We start from the raw sequence: 18,810 nt of genomic DNA, 5'->3' as shown, positions 1-18,810 counted from the left end.
GTAGAATTTAATGTGTTGCTTTAAATAACGTATTTTATGACTTTTTTGACAATAGCACTTCACAGAGTTTACTACTCAGGCTTTAAAGTAATATTCCAAAATGACAACACAAATTCTAGCCAGTGAATATGCTTCTGATGCAGACTGATTCGATGGCAGTTTCTGAGTGCTAATGGAATGTTTTACACTTAAAGGAAGCCCATTAGATACTAAAGCATTAATTTGTTGTGAAGCTCCTATTCCTTCTCATATTCTTAAGATAGAATACCACTTTTAAATCTCTGATCACAAAAGGTCATTTTCCTCCTATTCTGAGCATTTCAGAGCTGTTTATCAAACACATTTGGTATGATATTTGGTCCTGCCAGGATTATATAGTACAGATCTAAAAATGCTCTTTTTTAAAACCGCAATTCTTCAAATAAATAATATTTAATAAATGAAAATTTAGAAAAGTGTCCTGAGTCTTCATTACAACTAAGCAATTTTCAGAACAATTTTATATCTTTGATACACTGGTACTTACTGCTATTAGGAAATCAGTTAATTAGTATAGAATAAGGATATAATAATCATGATTTCTCAATATAGACCAAACTAGTATATGAAGACACATTCCTAGAAGAAAACATGCATGTATAAATTACCATATGTAATATTAAACATTATGCCAATTCTCTTTACCATTTAGCAATTCTTAGGAAAGCACTGCTACCTTTCACATACAGCATGGATGTTCCATGGAGCATGAGCACAGCCCTAGACTATCTTCCTGTTAATGGAAAATTCCTTTCATTTCACTTGCTATTTTTATAGATTTTTTTAAGAATTAAACAAGGTTACATTTTTTTTTGTGCGTTTATGTGTGTTAATGAAAATCATTCTGCCAATACAGGCAGCAGTTATGAGTATAGTAGATAGAATGTTCATTACTAATAGAAGACAAATATTGTAGACCATGGAGAAATAAAGCTAAGCTGCTTTCCTTTTATTTTAATAATAAGGCCCTCATAAAACCTTTAGAAAACTATTATCGTTTACATAAAAATTAATTTCTAATTTTTTTCTAATATTATGCATTTGTGTCATTCCTTTAGAATAACCTCTTACATTTCACAGTTCAAAGGAGTTGGAGCAGATTTTGAAAAAATAAATAATTAGAAGTTTCAGTCTATCTGTCTGCAGTATTTACCAGCTTGATCAATTGCCCACTAAACTTGTTATTTTATGAAACAGCAAGTTCGCATATATTTTAATTTTCCCAGCATTGAAATATTTAGGCTCAAATATTTTATAAAATTTTATTTAGTAAAAGTGTTTATTGAGCTATTAATATATTCAAAGCAATGTGTTGGATCCGTTGTTATTAAAGATGAATAGAATACAAATCCTGCCTGTTAGAAGGTTGTGGTCTAAATGAGAAGATAAGCACCCAAAATAAAAATGGGAAAGAAGTACATTCGTAGAAGCAGATCTAGTAATGTGATGTTGGAGTTGAGAGATGGGACAGATTGCTTCCCAAGACATGAGGAAACTTCTTAGAGTAATTGGCAGTGAGTTATAATATGTGGTAGAATTAAAATATATGATCACATAAAGAAAGACTTTTCAGGGATAACGCAAAAGCGAAAGGTAAGAAGTAGTTTTCTATTGCAGAGTAAAAAATTATCACTAATTTGCAGCTTCATATAACACACATTTGTTACCTCAAACTTTCTGTGCATCTGGAACCTGGGAAGGACTTAGCTGAGTTCTCTGGGGTGAACGAGATTGCAATAAAGTTTTGTCTTGAAGTGTAGTCTCATCTAAACCACAACTGGAGAAGGATTCATTTTTTGTTGGCAAAATTTAGTTCTTTGCAGTTGAAGGACTGAGAACTTCAGAGTCTGGTTGATATTCCACGGGAGACCATTCTCAGCTTTCAGAGGACACCCTAAGTTCCTTGTCGCAATGGTCATCCAGCATACAGCCTACAACATGGCAGTTCAGTTCTTTAAGTCCAGCCAGGAAAAAAAATAAACTTTATAAGATGATTACACAATCTTCTCTATGTAATCATTAACATGTGATCACATTACTCCTATCTTATTTGCTGTATCCTATTGGTTAGAGACAAGTCACAGGTCATGGTCATACTCAGGGACAGTACTATTCAAGGCCATAAATATCAGGAGATGGGGATGGTGGGGGCCACGATAGGGCCTATCCACCACAGGGTGGAAGGTCAAAGTTCTGGTTTAGCTGAAGGACACATGTGTCCTGTGACACGTGTACACAGGACAATCAGGTTGGAAAAGCAGTTTAGTTGTGGAAAGAATTGAATGCCCTACACTGGTGCTGAACATTATATTTTACATACAAGAGGAAAGCATTGTTACATTTCTGAATAGTAGAGGAAGCTTAATTTCCATTAAGTTTTAGAGGCTTCAGAAAGTTTAATCTGGAAGTGAATCATAAAATGAACATGGAAAACATAATTGGTTTAGGAATAAAAGTTAATATATTAACTTGTTGAAATAATGAATTTAATAATGAGTATTAATGAGTATTTAGTAATGAGTAATAATGAGTATTAATAATAATGACTGTAGAATTAGAATTTAAAATGAAACTTTTGTTTCTTAAACTGACTTACAAAAAGGAAGGGTGATCAGTAACTCACCAGTTCCTTACTAGGTCAAAATTACAGACTTCCCTTCATACACACGTGAACTGTAAGATGTTGTTTGGGAATGTCTATACAAGAAGGAAAGGTGGGTCTTTGAGACACTCAGGTGTGGAAAATGAGACTTCATGATACTCATCAAGGGGAAGAAAGGTGAACCTTGTAGACATAAGTTACCATCTTTAAAAGATGATATATTTAAAAAGAATAACAGTAGTATGTCTAGGAAAATATTGGGTATGTATCATTTTGTGTAATTAAAAAAAATTCACTCTCCCTTTTACAGCACTATCAAATTAAAGAAAAGCTGATTTTTTCATAAGCATCATATAAGGGGAGTGGAAATCACCATAAAGAAATATGACAGATGGAAATAAATGGAAGTTCACAATAAAGAGACATCAGAGAGAGAGATAATAGTAATAACTGACATTTTTAATCTAGACAATTAGGAGGTTAGTAATAACCAGAAAGATATGTTGGAGAAAGAGTAGGTTTTAGGACCACAAGAAAAATATTAATTTATATATGCCAAATGTAAATGGTTTCCAGAATTGCTGCTGAAGATGTACAATGCATGCTAGAACTCACAGGCAGTCAGGAGGAGAAAGGTGGATTCTCGGAAGTCATTAGGTAAAGGTGACAGTTAAGAGTATTAGATTGAGCAAAGTTACCAAGGAAGTGAGTGTAGTGAGAGAAAAAAACAAAGACTATGAACAAATCTTTATAAAGTATCTGTATCTCAAAGATGGGATGAGGAAGCAGAATTGGAAGAACTTGAGAGAGAAAAACAGAAACAGTGATTCTAAAGGTAGTTACAAATCACAAAGAAAGAGTCGAGGAGTCGCTCAAAGGAGAGAATCTTCTAAGTAAGAGTTGCAAAGGTGAATCTTTTGAGCAATCAGGTAAATATTGCAGCAAGCAAGTCTAAAGTAATAAGACATGGGACAAACGCAAAGTGAAATCCATGTGACACGCACAAATAACTGACTTTAAAAGACATACATATTTAAAAACAATATTCTTATGGAAAATACACTGCAATCTTGAGTTGGTCCACAGGTGCCAGTTTGTGATCTCTAGTCCATAGTAATATATAATCCAGAGAAGACAAGCAGAATGAAGTTGAAGAATACCACTGTTTTGCAAGTAAGAGTTTCTTGATCATCTCTTTCTGAGAGCTGTTTTATTAAATGGTGGAAGCAGAAACTGAAGTGTAAGATATAAGGAAAAAGGGGGTGATCAGGAAACAAAACCTTGTCTGGTTTTACAGTAATGTAAAACTTGGAAAAACTCTGTCATGTAGTCGTGAAAATAGCCATGAGAAGGTTATGGCTGGTCACAGGCAACAGGGGGAATGACGAGGTGAATACGACAGTCAGAACTGGGAGTAGGGTCAGCAGCGGTGGCCAGGGAAGCAGCAGTCCAGCCAAACCTATTGGATCGTATCTTGCTGGTTTGCAGGCTACTTCAAAACCACTAACCATTCCACCTCACCAGCTTCCCCACAGGTTTCAAATACCACCCAGATTTTCAGTGAATAATTTACCTTGGGAAGGCAAAGGGAAGTTATTAAAGGGCAGTGGCTTGATCAGCTACTTGGGTGCTGGAGGTTTGATTTTTTTTTTTTTTTTAGACAGAGTCTCTCTGTTGCCCAGGCTGGAGTGCAGTGGCACAATCTCGCTCACTGCAACCTCTGCCTCCTGGGTTCAAGGGATTCTCCTGCCTCAGCCTCCCCAGTAGCTGGGATTACAGGCACCTACCACCACGCCTGGCTAATTTTTGTACTTTTTTAGTAAAGATGGATTTCACCATGTTGGTCAGGATGGTCTCCATCTCCTGAATTCATGATCCACCTGCCTCGGCTTCCCGGAGAAAGTGCTGGGATTACAGGCATGAGCCACCACACCCAGCCTTATTTTTTATTCTTAGAAGACATGAATCATGCACAGTTGTGGAATGGATGGGGATAGCCATGGTAAGGAGTTGTATTCCAGAAACAAGAGGGCAGCTTGGTGGAATCAGGCCCTGGAGCTGGAACACAGGGACTGGATCCCAGGCGTAGGTAGAGACATGTGTTTTTGAGATAGAAAATGGCACTCTGCCATCGACAAAATTCAACAGCGCTTTATGCTAAAACTCTCAATAAACTAGGTATTGATGGAACATATCTCAAAATAATAAAAGCTATTTATGGCAAACCCACAGCCAATATCATACTGAACGGACAAAAACTACAAGCATTCCTCTTAAAAACTGGCACTAGACATGGATGCCCTCTTTCTCCACTCCTATTCAATATAGTATTGAAAGTTCTAGCCAGAGCAATTAGGCAAGAAAAGGAAATAAAGGGCATTCAATTAGGCAAAGAAGAAGTCAAATTGTACCTTTTTGCAGAAGATATGATCACATATTTAGAAGACCCCATCGTCTCAGCCCAAAACCTCCTTAAGCTGATAAGCAACTTTGCAGAGTCTCAGGATACAAAATCAATGTGCAGAAATCACAAGCATTCCTATACACCAACAACGGACAGAGAGCCAAATCATGAGTGAACTACCATTCACAATTGCTACAAAGAGAATAAAATACCTAGGAATACAACTAACAAAGGATGTAAAGATCTCTTCAAGGAGAACTACACACCACTGATCAAGGAAATGAGAGAGGACACAAACAGACAGAAAAACATTCCATGCTCATGGTTAGGAAGAATCAATATTGTGCCATATTGCCCAGAGTAATTTATAGATTCAACGCTATCCCCATCAAGCTACCTCTGACCCTCTTCACAGAACTGGAAAAAAACCACCTTAAACTTCACATGGAACCAAAAGAGAGCCTGCATAGCCAAGACAATCCTAAGCAAAAAGAACAAATCTAGAGGCATCATGCTACCTGACTTCAAACTATACTACAAGGCTACAGTAATCAAAACAGCATGATACTGGTATCAAAGTAGAGATATAGACCGATGGAACAGAACAGAGGCCTCAGAAACAATGCCACACATCTACAACCGTCTGATCTTTGACACACCAGACAAAAACAAGCAATTGAGAAAGGATTCCCTGTTTAATAAATGGTGTTGGGTAAACTGGCTAGCCATATGCATGAAGCTGAAACTGGACCCCTTCCTTATACCTTATACAAAAATTAACTCCATATGGATTAAAGATTTAAACATAAGAACTAACACCAAAAAAACCCTAGAAGAAAACCTAGGCAACACCATTCAGGACATAGGTACAGACAAGGACTTCATGACTAAAACACTAAAAGCAATGGCAACAAAAGCCAAAATAGATAGATGGGATCTAATCAAATGTAAGAGCTTCTGCACAGCAAAAGAAACAATCATTGAAGTGAACCGACAACCAACAGAATGGGAAAAAATTTTTGCAATCTACCCATCTGACAAATGGCTAATATCCAGAATCTACAAAGAACTAAAACAGATTTACAAGAAAAAAACCAAACAGATACATTCAAAAGTGGGCAAAGGATATGAACAGACACTTTTCGAAACAAAACATATATACGGCCAACAAACATATGAAAAAATGCTCATCATCATTGGTCATTAGATAAATGCAAATCAAAACCACATTGATATACCATCTCATGTGAGTTAGAATGGCAATCATTAAAAAAATCTGGAGACAACAAATGCTGGAGAGGATTTGGAGAAAAAGGAACACTTTTACACTGTTTTGGGGAGTGTAAATTAGTTCCACCATTGTGGAAGACAGTGTGATGATTCCTCAAGGATCTAGAAATAGAAATTCCATTTGACCCAGCAATCCTATTACCGGGTATATACCCAAAAGATTGTAAATCGTTCTGTTATAAAGACACATGCACACGTATGTTCGTTGTGGCACTGTTTATGATAGCAAAGACCTGGAACCAACCCAAATGCCTGTCAATGATAGACTGGACAAAGAAAATGTGGCACATATACACAATGGAATACTATGCAGCCCTAAAAATGACAGGTTCATGTCCTTTATAGAGACATGAATGAATCTAGAAACCATCATTCTCAGCAAACTGACGCAAGAACAGAAAACCAAACACTGCATGTTCTCACTCATAGGCACGTGATGAAAAATGAGAACACTTGGGCACAAGGAAGAGAACAACACTCACTGGGCTAGGTGGCGGGTGGAGGGGAGGCGAGAGGAGGGGCAGCGTGGTGGGGAAAAGGGAGGATGGGGAGGAATAACACCAGGAGAATACCTGATGTAGGTGACAGGCGGGTGGGTGGGGGTTGGAGAGAGCAAATCACCATGGCATGTATGTACCTATGCAACAATCCTGCAGGATGCAGGATGTGCACATGTACCCCAGAGCCCAATAATAAATAAAAAGAAATGCCAAAAGAAAGAAAAAGAAAGAAAGAAAGAAAAGGAAGGAAGGAAGGAAGGAGATAGAGAGAGAGAAAGAAAGAAAGAAAGAAAGAAAGAAAGAAAGAAAAAGAAAAGGAAGGAAGGAAGGAAGGAAGGAGAGAGAGAGAGAAAGAAAGAAAGAAAGAAAAAGGAAAGAAAGAAAGAAAGAAAGAAAGAAGAAAGAAAGAAAGAAAGAAAGAAAGAAAGAAAGAAAGAAAGAAAGAAAGAAAGAAAGAAAGAAAGAAAGAAAAGGAAAGAAAGAAAGAAAATGGCACTTCTTTCTCTGACTCTGTAGAAGAAGGAAAGTGAATACCTGGAGTTAGGGATTCATTTGAAGTGGAGTGGAGATATATCAAATAAGCTCCCACTGGAAAGTTCTGGTCTCTAGCATCAGTATAATGACAGGAAACAGTGGGAAGAGCACTGACACAGGTGACCTGGGCATGCCTGTGTTAGGTGTTCAGTTTTACCCTGATGAAAAAGGTGTGGTCTTCAGGCTGCTGAAGACAGTGGCTCATGTTTCACAGCCCACATGACTAGTTTCATGCTCTTTGCTTGGGTTCAATCACTCCACAAATATTTACAGAGGTTCAATAATATGCTATTTCACATAGTTGTTTTAAAGATACTTTATTGTTTATTTTTCTGATTAGAAAAATAATATTTTCTCTTTGTAAAGACCTATACAGAAGAAAAATGAATATAATAGTATTTAATCAGTAATTCTTGAGCGTGTACCATGGGTCAAACTCCATATGAGCAGTTAGAAATACAATAGAAAACAAAACAGGCAGGGCCTTGCTGTATAAAACTTAAAATCTAATGGAAGAAACTAAATTCTATACAGATTCTCCCATCACACCCTCTCCAGATAAACCCAATTTCGTTTTGTGTATATTCTGCCAAATATTTTTCATATTTAATACACTTCAGATAGTGTTTATCACATGCTATGAATTATATTTTTCCTTTTTGCTGTGTAAAGATTAGGGTAGCTTCATGTGCATTCAGATACTAATTTTGAAGTTTTAGACAAGATGACCCAAAAAGGATGGCAAAGAAGGAGCTTAGAGCTGGAAGGCATTTCAAACATGATCCATCTCTTTACAATCTCTCTTTGAAATCTTCTTATTTAAACATGTATAATCAAATAGGTGCATTTACATGTAGTAACACACATTAATTAATTTAATAAATTTTGAGTGCCCCTTTTAAGCAAGATGATATTCTAAATGTGATTTGCTCACTAAAGCAAATTTCTAAGAAAACATAATTTTTCTGAAACAAACAAAACCTGTAGAGAAGAGTAAATAATAAGTACTTTTGCAAAATTCATACTCTCCAGTTTAGAAAATAAGAATTCAAAGAAGAAAAAAGAAGAGAAAAAATTTCAAGCTAATCTGGAGTATGGGGAGGCAGATTTCTTGACTTTTCTGGCTGTGGTCATGTATACTAACATTTTAGTTTTATTCGTCTAGATTATTAGAATAGTGGCTGTTTTAAAGATACATAAACATTTATATCCTCTGTCAGCTATCTCTGTAGGGAGAAAAGGTGTACACACTAGAGCACGTGAAAAAATGCACGCATGATGATAGAGTTTTACAAATTTATTTATTTTGGGTTGTTATGGCCCTTTCACCCTTTATACTCTTTCAAACTCCCATTTTTTAAAAAACATTCCGCCTACGGGGAACTGCACAGAAAATGTGACATTGGTGATTCTGCTTACTCTGCTACAGAAGAATGTCAGAAATAGTTATAGTGTATGTCACTATAATTTATGACGGGGCAGTGACAATAACTTAAAGACACAGAATAGAACCCAACTACCCAGCGTTAAGTAGCGGATGAGCTTGGAGTATATCATTTTGTTGATATTTCTATCTCCAACACTCAACGAATTATTGCCCCTGCAATTCCCTGCATTTTTCACTTCCTAGAAATGTCACATATAATCCAACATAAAATGGAGACCATTGGTGCACTTTGCACTCAGTTTGTAACTATAAGAAAGAGGTTTTAAGGTAAAAGCTGAAATATTCATCCCAATTCAATACAACATTTATTGAATATCCAATATTATGGCTGCACTATAAGAAGGTATAGTAAATGCTATAAGCGAAGTCTTAAATACAAAGAAAAAAAAAAACAGAAAGAAAGTGACTACCTCTTTATGGGGAACGGTGGTTGGTATTGAAAAATTTCTTTCCCATAGGGCTCAGAAGTCTCTTGGCTCTGCAGCATCCTTATGAAGGAAAACTAAGAGTAATAAATTAAGACTAAAATAACAAAGGAAAATATGATTTAGGAAGTTTTACCCATAAGGTCCACCCTGCTGTAAAACAGTAAATGTATCTAAATGTTCTGTTTTGTTTGCTGCCAGTGGGGAGATCATAAGAGTTGGAGATGTTATCCCAAAGTGTTTTCAGAGAGGATCTCGGTGGCATTTCAGTTTAATCCTCCCAATTCTTTAGGGGACCAACTCCGAATTTATCTTACAAGAGGGCAGTAAACATAAAGATTACTCCTCTGGGCCTTCCCTAACCAGATTTTCAGTTATTCTCAAATAGAAGGAAAAGTGTATCTGCCTTCAGAAGTCTGTCTACAAAATATTCTCTCCTGTTTGTGTTTAAAGAGTCATCTCTTAGGAACAGGACCTCTCTTTGTTACAGCAAGTCCTTTATTCATTTGCTTACAGCCAGCGTTTGCTAACTGTGCATGAAGCCTACAGAAGATATCAAGGTATACAGGGAAATATTATAGAGAATATTAGGAGGATGAACACATAAACTAGGAATGCCCAGCCTAGACTTGAGCCATCAAGGAAGGAAGAGCATGCTGAGACTGGAAACACAAAGAATCATGTCAAGAGTGTGTGTGTGTGTGTGTTTGTGTGTGCGTGTTTTCCCAGAAAGTTCCAAGCAGGTTGACAGAATACGCAGTTTCAGAGACAAGCGAAATTCCTTTAGAAAACTTCTAGTAACTTACAACCTTGTGTTATGCCACAATTTAAACATTAGGTGTGACAGGTTTTACATAAGCTTTCTGCACGTGTGTGTAAAGAATGCACAAGTTGAGAAAAAAAAAAAAAAAAAAAAAAAAAAAAAAACCTTTGCTTCATAAACACAGGCTAACTTGCTTGATGTGGACAGAATGAGGGGGAAACTTAGATCCCTGAACATTGTTGTTTTTAAATTTCATCCTACTGAGATACTGACCCTGGCTTTTCCTGTGCAACTTCCTGTGTTACTGTCTGTGTGACATTTAGGAAGTTTACCATTGGAGCCTCAGTCTTGTCATGTGTAAATTGGGAGCAATAATCATACCTATCTTAAAGGGTAGTTGTGTTAAATGAATTAATACATATAAGGAGCTTAGGACCTTGCCTCATATGTCTCTTTGTAAATGTTCTTTTTCTTTTCCTTTTTTTTTTTTGGAGATGGAGTCTCATTCTGTCACCCAGGCTGGAGTGCAATGAGGCGATCAGGGCTTACTGCAACTTCTGCCTCCTGGGCTCAAATGATTCTCCTGTGTCACCGTCTTGAGTAGCTGGGACTACAGGCATATGCCACCACACCTGGCTAATTTTTGTATTTTCACTAGAGATAGGGTTTCACCATGTTGGCCAGGCTGGTCTTGAATTCCTGACCTCAAGTAATCCACCCACCTTGGCCTCCCAAAGTGCTGGGATTCCAGGCGTGAGCCACTGCACCCAGCCATAAATGTTAATTTTCATTATCATTATATATTAAAATTCTTGCAAAAGTGTGAAAAAGAAAAATTAACCCACTGACTTTGAGGGATATATATTCTGATTATCCCTTACAGTATGACAAATAAGTTGTCTTTAATGAAACATATAATAGTTCAACAAGAGCCTTCTTAGTAACACCAAACCAATGGCAACACAACAGACAGAGTTCGCTTTAACTTTCCGAGATAAATTAAATCAAGCCCATTTTAAAATAACTAAAATGGTTCTCTCTCTCTTTTTTAAAATAATACCATTCCCTAAACCCAAAGGCCTAATTCTGCTTGAGAGCTGTTTTAAAATATGACCTATTTCTTTCAAGTTTCTCATTTTATTATTTATCCTCTTGGAGCTCCCAACTTTCAAATAAAAGTGAATGTATTTCTTTTAAATAAGAGGAGGTCTGTGCAGTGCACACGTCTAGATTCTGATAGTGCCAAGAGAAATTTTTTTTTTTTTTTCAAAGCAACAGTTCATGCTCAGCCAGCGCCAAAACGGGACTTAAAGCTCAAAGGGTTTGACTAAATTTAGAAACCACGATGTTCAAGTGGTTCTAAATTTGACAAAGCAAACTAGAAGCTAACCAAAATCGTACATCAAATGATCTTTTTTATTATGACAACAGATTGGACAAGATGTTATTATCCTAAATTCAGAAAAATCGGACCAATAACTAAAGATGAACAACTTAAGGCTGAAAATGAAACAAATGTGTTCTTATTCCAGAATAAGTAATTATAATATCTTCATGAATATTTTGAATGACTTTTCTGATGTTATGAAGTGGAAAATATCAAAAGTACTAATCACATTAAAAAGAAAAAGAGAAAATTGTTCCTATCAAGTGTGTGGTCTCCATGGCAAAGCTTCCAATCTGAGTTTCAATATTGTCAAGAGCAGCTGGTGTCTGGCATAGTTCATAAAATGAATTTGAGTTGTCCACCTGGTTTTTCATCCCAAGCCTATATATTTCATACATAACATTGCACAGTGATATGTTAAACAAAACTGACTTAGTCCTTTTTCTGTGTCTGATTATTTTAATTCTGTGACATTTCTCATTCTTAAAGCATTGCGTTTTAGTCCTAGAACATGCCTTTGCTTCATTCATGAGGCTACCATCAGGTACACTGATAAAAACTGCTGAATTGTTTTTCCAGGGCAGAAATTTTAGGTTGAATCAGGAAAGGCAAGATTAACTGCTAACATACTACAGTTGTATTTTGAGATTATAGTAAAATTATTATTTTAAGAAATAGTGAAACAATTAAATGCACATGATGAACTTTTCTACTTTATTGTAAAATAAAATATAGAATATAGTGCATATTAAGTTTTAGCAGTAGTGCTTTAAAAATAATAGTAACACAGGATTTTTACTAATGTCAGAGTTATCACTGGAAGTTAACTTTGAGTCAAGTTAAAAGTGAAAATCATGCATTTTCTGAGAGAAAGAAAATTTCCATTAAAAAAAATCACTTTATAGTCCAAATCAAACTTTAAGAGAACGACTCCAGTTTCACTGGGTGTCCCCTAGCCCTTCTACTGACCTTTAGTGCAACTACCTAGATTTCCTAAGGTTCTCTATTAAAGAAAGAGCATTTTCATTTCAGAATTCCTGTAAGCGGGTACACATAAACAGATAGCAATGGAAGCTAAATTTTAAAATGATGAATCTTTTTCAATTAGATTACTTCTGATCAATACAATGTCTGATTTTCATAAGACCTCAACTAAAATTCAAATTCAGTTGTCAAAAAGGTTTAAGTAACCCTCCCTCCAGTCTCTGTAAATATATATTAGACGTGGAAACCAATAAAGTTTTAGACGAGGAAGATTATTCCATGTAATGAGAAAGCTGAAACCCTAATACTTGTATTGCATATCTGCCTTACTTCCGAAAATAATTTCTTGCCATGTTCCATGAACATGAATGCATCAGTAAATTACTTTGGATCATGAATTTGTACTGGAAACAGTACCAAGACTCTGGGTTCATTCTGTTGGTTATTTATCTCCAAGTTCATCACACAGTATTTGAACAAGGCACCAGGAGACTAAATTAAATCATACTGAGTAATTGAAGGTAATTGCAGGTCATTCTATTACCATCTACAGGTAAATAAAAAAATATTTTATTTGGGGTTTAACAAAAGTATGTTGATAGTTCTCTTCACAGTAACATATATTTTTATTGTAAGGACTTAAAATATGCAGATAAACAATATATGACAATATGTCCAAAAATAACTAACATTATGATCTGGGGGTGTAATAATTTTATACATGTTTATAATTTGATTTTTATTTATCCAACAAATCAGTTAGGATCCAATCAAGAGAGGAAAACCACAGGGTAATTTGAAGAAAGAAGTTTATGAGTTTTTTTTTTAACTGTAACAGAGGTTTGGAGTAATGGGGAAGTTGCAACAGGCAGTAAAATAATTTTAAGAAATATAGGAATAACAGATATATGGACTAGCCACTATCCCTGGAGTTGAGCTAGAGAGGGGCCAAGGGGCCAAGTGAGCACGCTTTGACCACAGGCACTCTGCTATTGCCCAAGGGAGGGAACAACAGGGAAGTGGCTCGTTTCCATGAACGGCAGGAGCCATGTGCAAGAAAAGCCACAGGCTCCCAAGAGTGAGGTTGGATGAGTGACTGAGCAAATGAATGAGTCTCATCTTACTTACCTGACATTTTTAATCAACCTTTAATTGATGATTTTCCTTTCCTCTTCGTGTTGTCTTCCAGGCCTTCTTCCCACTCTATACTCTCTCTGGAATCTCCTTACATCCCACAGCCATTGAATCTTAAAAAAAATACAGGAAATTTCCGAGAACTTAAGGATATAGATCATTTTTTTTCACTAACATCTAGAACAGTACCTACCATAGTGACAATACCCAATAATATTTGCTAAATAAATAAAGAAAAATGGCACTGAAGAATCTACATAATAAATAAATATAAACATATTCAAAAGTATATCATTCTGAAATTATAGGGCAATACATATAAATACTTGATGCTAAAAACTTCTACAAAGATAAAGAGGTCACATATGGGAGTTATAACAATGTTTAGACTTCTGAAAGAAGACTAACTCCAACCTAGAATTCTATGCTCCATTTAAAAAATTAATCAGAAGACAAAGATTAAGTAAAGCAACTTACAGACATGTTAGATCTAAAAATATGTATTTGTGATTCACCCTTCTGTGGGAAGATATACATCACCAAAATAATGGAATAAATAAACAAGACATACGATTAATGAAAAATGATTACAACACAGGAGAGGTTGAAAAGAATTCAAAGAATTCCTGGAATAATGATGAAGGGAAATCCGAATACGTCAGCCATTCTGCAAGTCTAGAAAGCCCAAGGTTTTTGAGAGCATGAAGACAAAAGCAATGAATATCTCCAGGAAACACAAAAGGAACCAATAAATTCATAACATGTTACCCAGTGAGACTGACCATAAGCAAACATAAACAAAACAATTTTTATAGGTGTTTCAGTGTTTGTAGCGATCTAGGAAAAAGAAAAGGCAAAGGGTTATTTAGGTAAGGGTACAGATCTTAGTAAATGACTTGGTTCATAAGTGAATAATACAACACAACTTTTACAAAGTTGAGTACTGAACACTGAAGTGGCAATTTAAATACAAATTCTGATATAATTTTATTGAGAGGAGGGAGAGAAGAGCGGAGGGCATTTGGTATCATAGTGCAAAAGTGCTCATTTTAATGTTACATAGTAAGAAACCATTAAGAGCAGTAATACACACTAGTAATAAGAAGGCTGAAGAAAGACAAAGGAATCTTTTTCTATTTTATTTTGGTAGATATTTTTATTTCTATTATCTCCCTCCTTTCAGTAAAATTATATCAGAATTTGTATTTACATTACACTTCAGTGTCTTCTCTCCCTCTTTTGTCCCTAGGGGCCAGAGTTTTGGTTATTATTTTGAGTTATTGATTTTTAAACAACTAATACATATTAGCTTTGGCGGGTATTTTTCTTGTTGTTTTTGGGTTATTTTATTGAAAAAATGGGGTTAAGGAGCAGAGAATTTTCTATCTGAGAAGATAACATGAGCAAATACAAAGGAAAATGTTGAAGTACACAATTACTGGCTTCTAGGACTCTTCTGTCACTAACTGAACTATCGCAATATGAGCTCCTGCTGATTTTTCTATCATCCATCTCTCCCTTTAATCCTATGTTTCACAGGGTTTCCAAAATTATCTCCTAATCACAGATCTGCTCATTCACTTCCTTGTTCATAGCCCAAAACTACTGACTGACCACGTTAAACTCCGTGTGACATTTAAGGCTCTATGTAGTCTAACTCCAACCTAACTAGGGTTTATTTCTTTATTAATCAATGTTATAAAGCTACATCCTAGCCGTGAAAGGTTATTTTCTCATCTCTAACTAAGACAATCCTTTGACATTTCCAGCCATTTCTCTTTTGTTAATTTTGATAGGTTTTGGGGGCACAGGTGGCGTTTGGTTACGTGAATAAGTTCTTTAGTGACGGTTTCTGAAATTTTGGTGCACCCATCACCCAAGCAGTGTACACTCTACCCAATATGTAGTCTATTACCCCTCACCCCTCCCCACCTTTACCCCTGCAAGTCCCCAAAATCCATTTCTTGGCCCGGAGTTCCTATCTTTTGCTCTTCCCTCTTTCACCTGCCTTCTTTTCTATTTTTTTCATACACAAGACGGAAAGGCCCAGGAAAACTTCCCCAGTCACCTGAATTGACATATTATCATCCTTCCTCCTATGTTCCCACAGTGCATTAAGTTATTATATAACACTAGCAACATTTTGTTTTGGGTCACAGTATGTATCTTACACCTATCTGATCCACACGACAAAATTCCCTCTTTCCTTGAGGGGAGAATCCCTGTGTCTTACTCAGAGGCATACTTCTGTGAATGTTTATCACAATGCATACATAGAGTAAGTATGAAAGAATTGCTTGATGAATTTTAAGCAAATATTTTTAAATTGCATAAATATGGATGCATATTACTGCTAATATGCATAATGAAGCTATCGGAGGTGTGGCCAAAATGTTCTAAATAAAATATTTTCATGCTTTGCCATTTATAAGGAGAAATTCAAGACTCAGCAACCAATTTTTTAAAGGCTTCCAATGACTCAGGAAATTATTCCAAAAGTTCTAGAAAACTTATGTTTGAAATAATTTATACAAAAATTATTAGGAAAGCTCTAACTGGTATTTCCCAGATATGTTGAAATTACATACAGTAAAAAAATCCGAAGTGTCACAGGTGTTATTAACAGTGGCAATTTTATTAGCAAGATAATCTATTCAATTCTATGGAAGGTACAAAACTGAGAAAGTTTTAATAATTGTAAGCTAGAGACCTACAGATTTTAATGCTTGACTTTTTTTCCAAATGCTCATTCAGTCATTCTGTATTTATTTATGTACTCTTCAGTTTTTTAAAACTATCTATATAGTTCAGGAGAGATATCAATCTACAAAGAAGGAAACTTGGCGAAGTTTTTCCCCCATCTACTCATTTTCTTTGTCCTGTAACAATTTATGAGTTGGTCAAATACATCAACGTTCAGATTTGAGCATGAGTGCTTTCTTGCAATAGTCTAATTAGCCTTGTAAGGCTAAACATGTCAGTAAGAGGAAGCCAAGTGTATTTTGCAGCAGCGTTTTCAAGCATCTCTCCACAGCAACTGTGTCGAGTATACTCAGCAGATGTGAACAGTGCATGTGGTGCTGTTTCCTAAGGCTCTATCTGCAAATCAAAAATACTTATTATTAGAGACATAACAATTTTTACTCCACTTATTTTAATGTCCTTTACAAACTTAATGAAACAACTCCAGTGGTGACACGTCAATGTTGAAAGCAGAAATTAAGTGTGCAATGAGTGTTGTTCTTAAAACTTAGAAGCTCCCAAATTATACGTAACTCAACATTTCTTGAAGGACTTTTACCACCCTGCTAAGTATGAATACATTGAGGCAACACTTTCATAAATGCCAGGTTATGAAACGATTTGGAATTTAAAAATATTTGAATTCCAAAAATTAAAAAGTGAATAACAAATAATATCAAGATAAATTATTTATCAATAGTCATTTTAAATGTCTCTGCAATCATTTTCCTATTTTATAAACATCTATACTGCATACTATCTGCTGATGCTTATTTTAATTTATAAAAAGACTATGTTTAAATCAAAATGTAAGTGACAGAATCAGAACAAAAGGGAAAGGGCAGGAGAATAAAGTGAATAAATTCCAAATATGACTTCTAAAGGCAGACAATATAAAAGCTATAATCTTAGTTTAGGCCTTACACTCCTTAAACACAGTAATTACAAGACATCTGCTGGGAACACAGCTTTGCGATTGGATAACCTTAATTGCCCTGTAATATTTCCTGACACTCCCCAAAATATGCCCCATTGCTAATAATTCATTCACATTTCAGCACCATTATTAACTACTAATTCAAACAATCAAGACAAAGACAATAAATGGATGACCTTGAACAATTACCCACTCAGTGAACAGAATTTATTTTGTGCTTTTCAAAGATGTGAATGCTTTCCTGCGACTGTGAATAGCACTCCAAAATCAGGCAAATGCAGACAAGAGAAAAAAAATCATGGCATCAATGCAATGTTCCTTCTCTGATATTCTTAGAGGAATAGTGTTAAAACTTACCCACATATTATGTTTTATCTAAGAAAAATAAAAGGAAGTATGAAGTTCTAGCAAGAAAAAAATCCTCCTTATAATAAATAGAGATAATTCAGTCATGAATAGCCAAGTATACATTCAGTTATTTCCTTTTTGTTTCAACCTGTGAGAACATTTAAGAATCACACTCGGAGCCAGGAAAAACATTCACTACTCACAGCAAAATGGTGGGAGTTTAATGGACAGCTCCTCAGGGGGCTCCTCTTGCAAAATATTTTAAACACAGTCTGCCAAGTTAACACTCCCTCCCCCTCACCACCTCCTTGTTTCTCAAGAAATTTGAATTTTTAAAGAAATGTTGTACTCTTGGCCTTTTCTAATATGGAATGCATTAAGAGAAAACCCATAAATAAATGCTTACATATGTTTGTCAGAAATAAAGCAGACACCTCAAATTGATCTATTTGCCAACGGAGGGGACGGGGAACAGGCACAACTGAAATTAAGGCCCGGGAAGTAACAAATGATATGGGGAATCTATGTTATGTTTCTTGGATGTGTTGTGGGGCGTAATCTGGTTTGGTGTGATCCAGTTATTAACACAAGAAGAAATGATGTAGAAAGATGGGTTAAGCAGAGGCATTTCAGTAGGGAAAGAGTTGTGGCATTTTTTTCATGGTCTGAAAAACCCAGCAAAAATATTCAGTTTTTAAATACACAATCAGACAAAGAAAAGGCAGGTTTTGAATTCTCTTGACAATATGTGATCCTATAAAACAATTGTCATAACATTACAGAAATGAGTAAAATATATATGTATAAATAGATATATATATATCTCAAACAGCTTTTGTATATGAAAGCCTCTAATTCCTTCTCTGCCTTTTCCTCCTCCTCTTTTTCTTTGTCATTTTCTTTTAAAATTATACTCTTATGGATTTCATTATACTTAAAATGTAAAATATTATAATTTTTCCCAGTGTTTAGAGAAAAGGTCTTAGAAGACAATTATTTCTAATTGTGTCACATTCCCCCTCCACCCCAATGAATGTTTGCCAAGCATTTGAAAAGTTCTATGATAATTTTTCACATAGGAAAAAAAACAAAAATATTACTTATGTAATAGTAAGCATTTTATATACATTTAGTTCAGATTTTTTATTTTAATTATTTCTGCTTAATTACAAATAAAATAGAATTTACCCACACAAACTTTACCACATTTATTTGTTTTGGAAACTTTCTATGTTCAAGAATTTTTTTTTTTTTTTTTTTTTTTTTTTTTTTTT

The 18,810-nt window shown here is 35.3% G+C and overlaps 1 long non-coding RNA gene across 1 annotated transcript in view; it reads left to right on the top strand.

Annotated features, from left to right (window-relative positions):
* LOC108283239 overlaps window positions 1-18,810 on the top strand; it is a 29,226-nt gene that overhangs the window by 729 nt on the left and 9,687 nt on the right. Inside the window, exon 2 of the long non-coding RNA XR_001816730.1 lies at window positions 12,424-12,598. This is a non-coding gene — a long non-coding RNA (uncharacterized LOC108283239). The remainder of the gene's footprint in view (window positions 1-12,423; window positions 12,599-18,810) is intronic.

Source organism: Cebus imitator, unplaced genomic scaffold, assembly GCF_001604975.1.
Source record: "Cebus imitator isolate Cc_AM_T3 unplaced genomic scaffold, Cebus_imitator-1.0 Scaffold257, whole genome shotgun sequence".
Classification (NCBI taxonomy): Eukaryota; Metazoa; Chordata; class Mammalia; order Primates; family Cebidae; genus Cebus; species Cebus imitator.
This window is presented reverse-complemented; position numbering and strand designations above follow the sequence as displayed.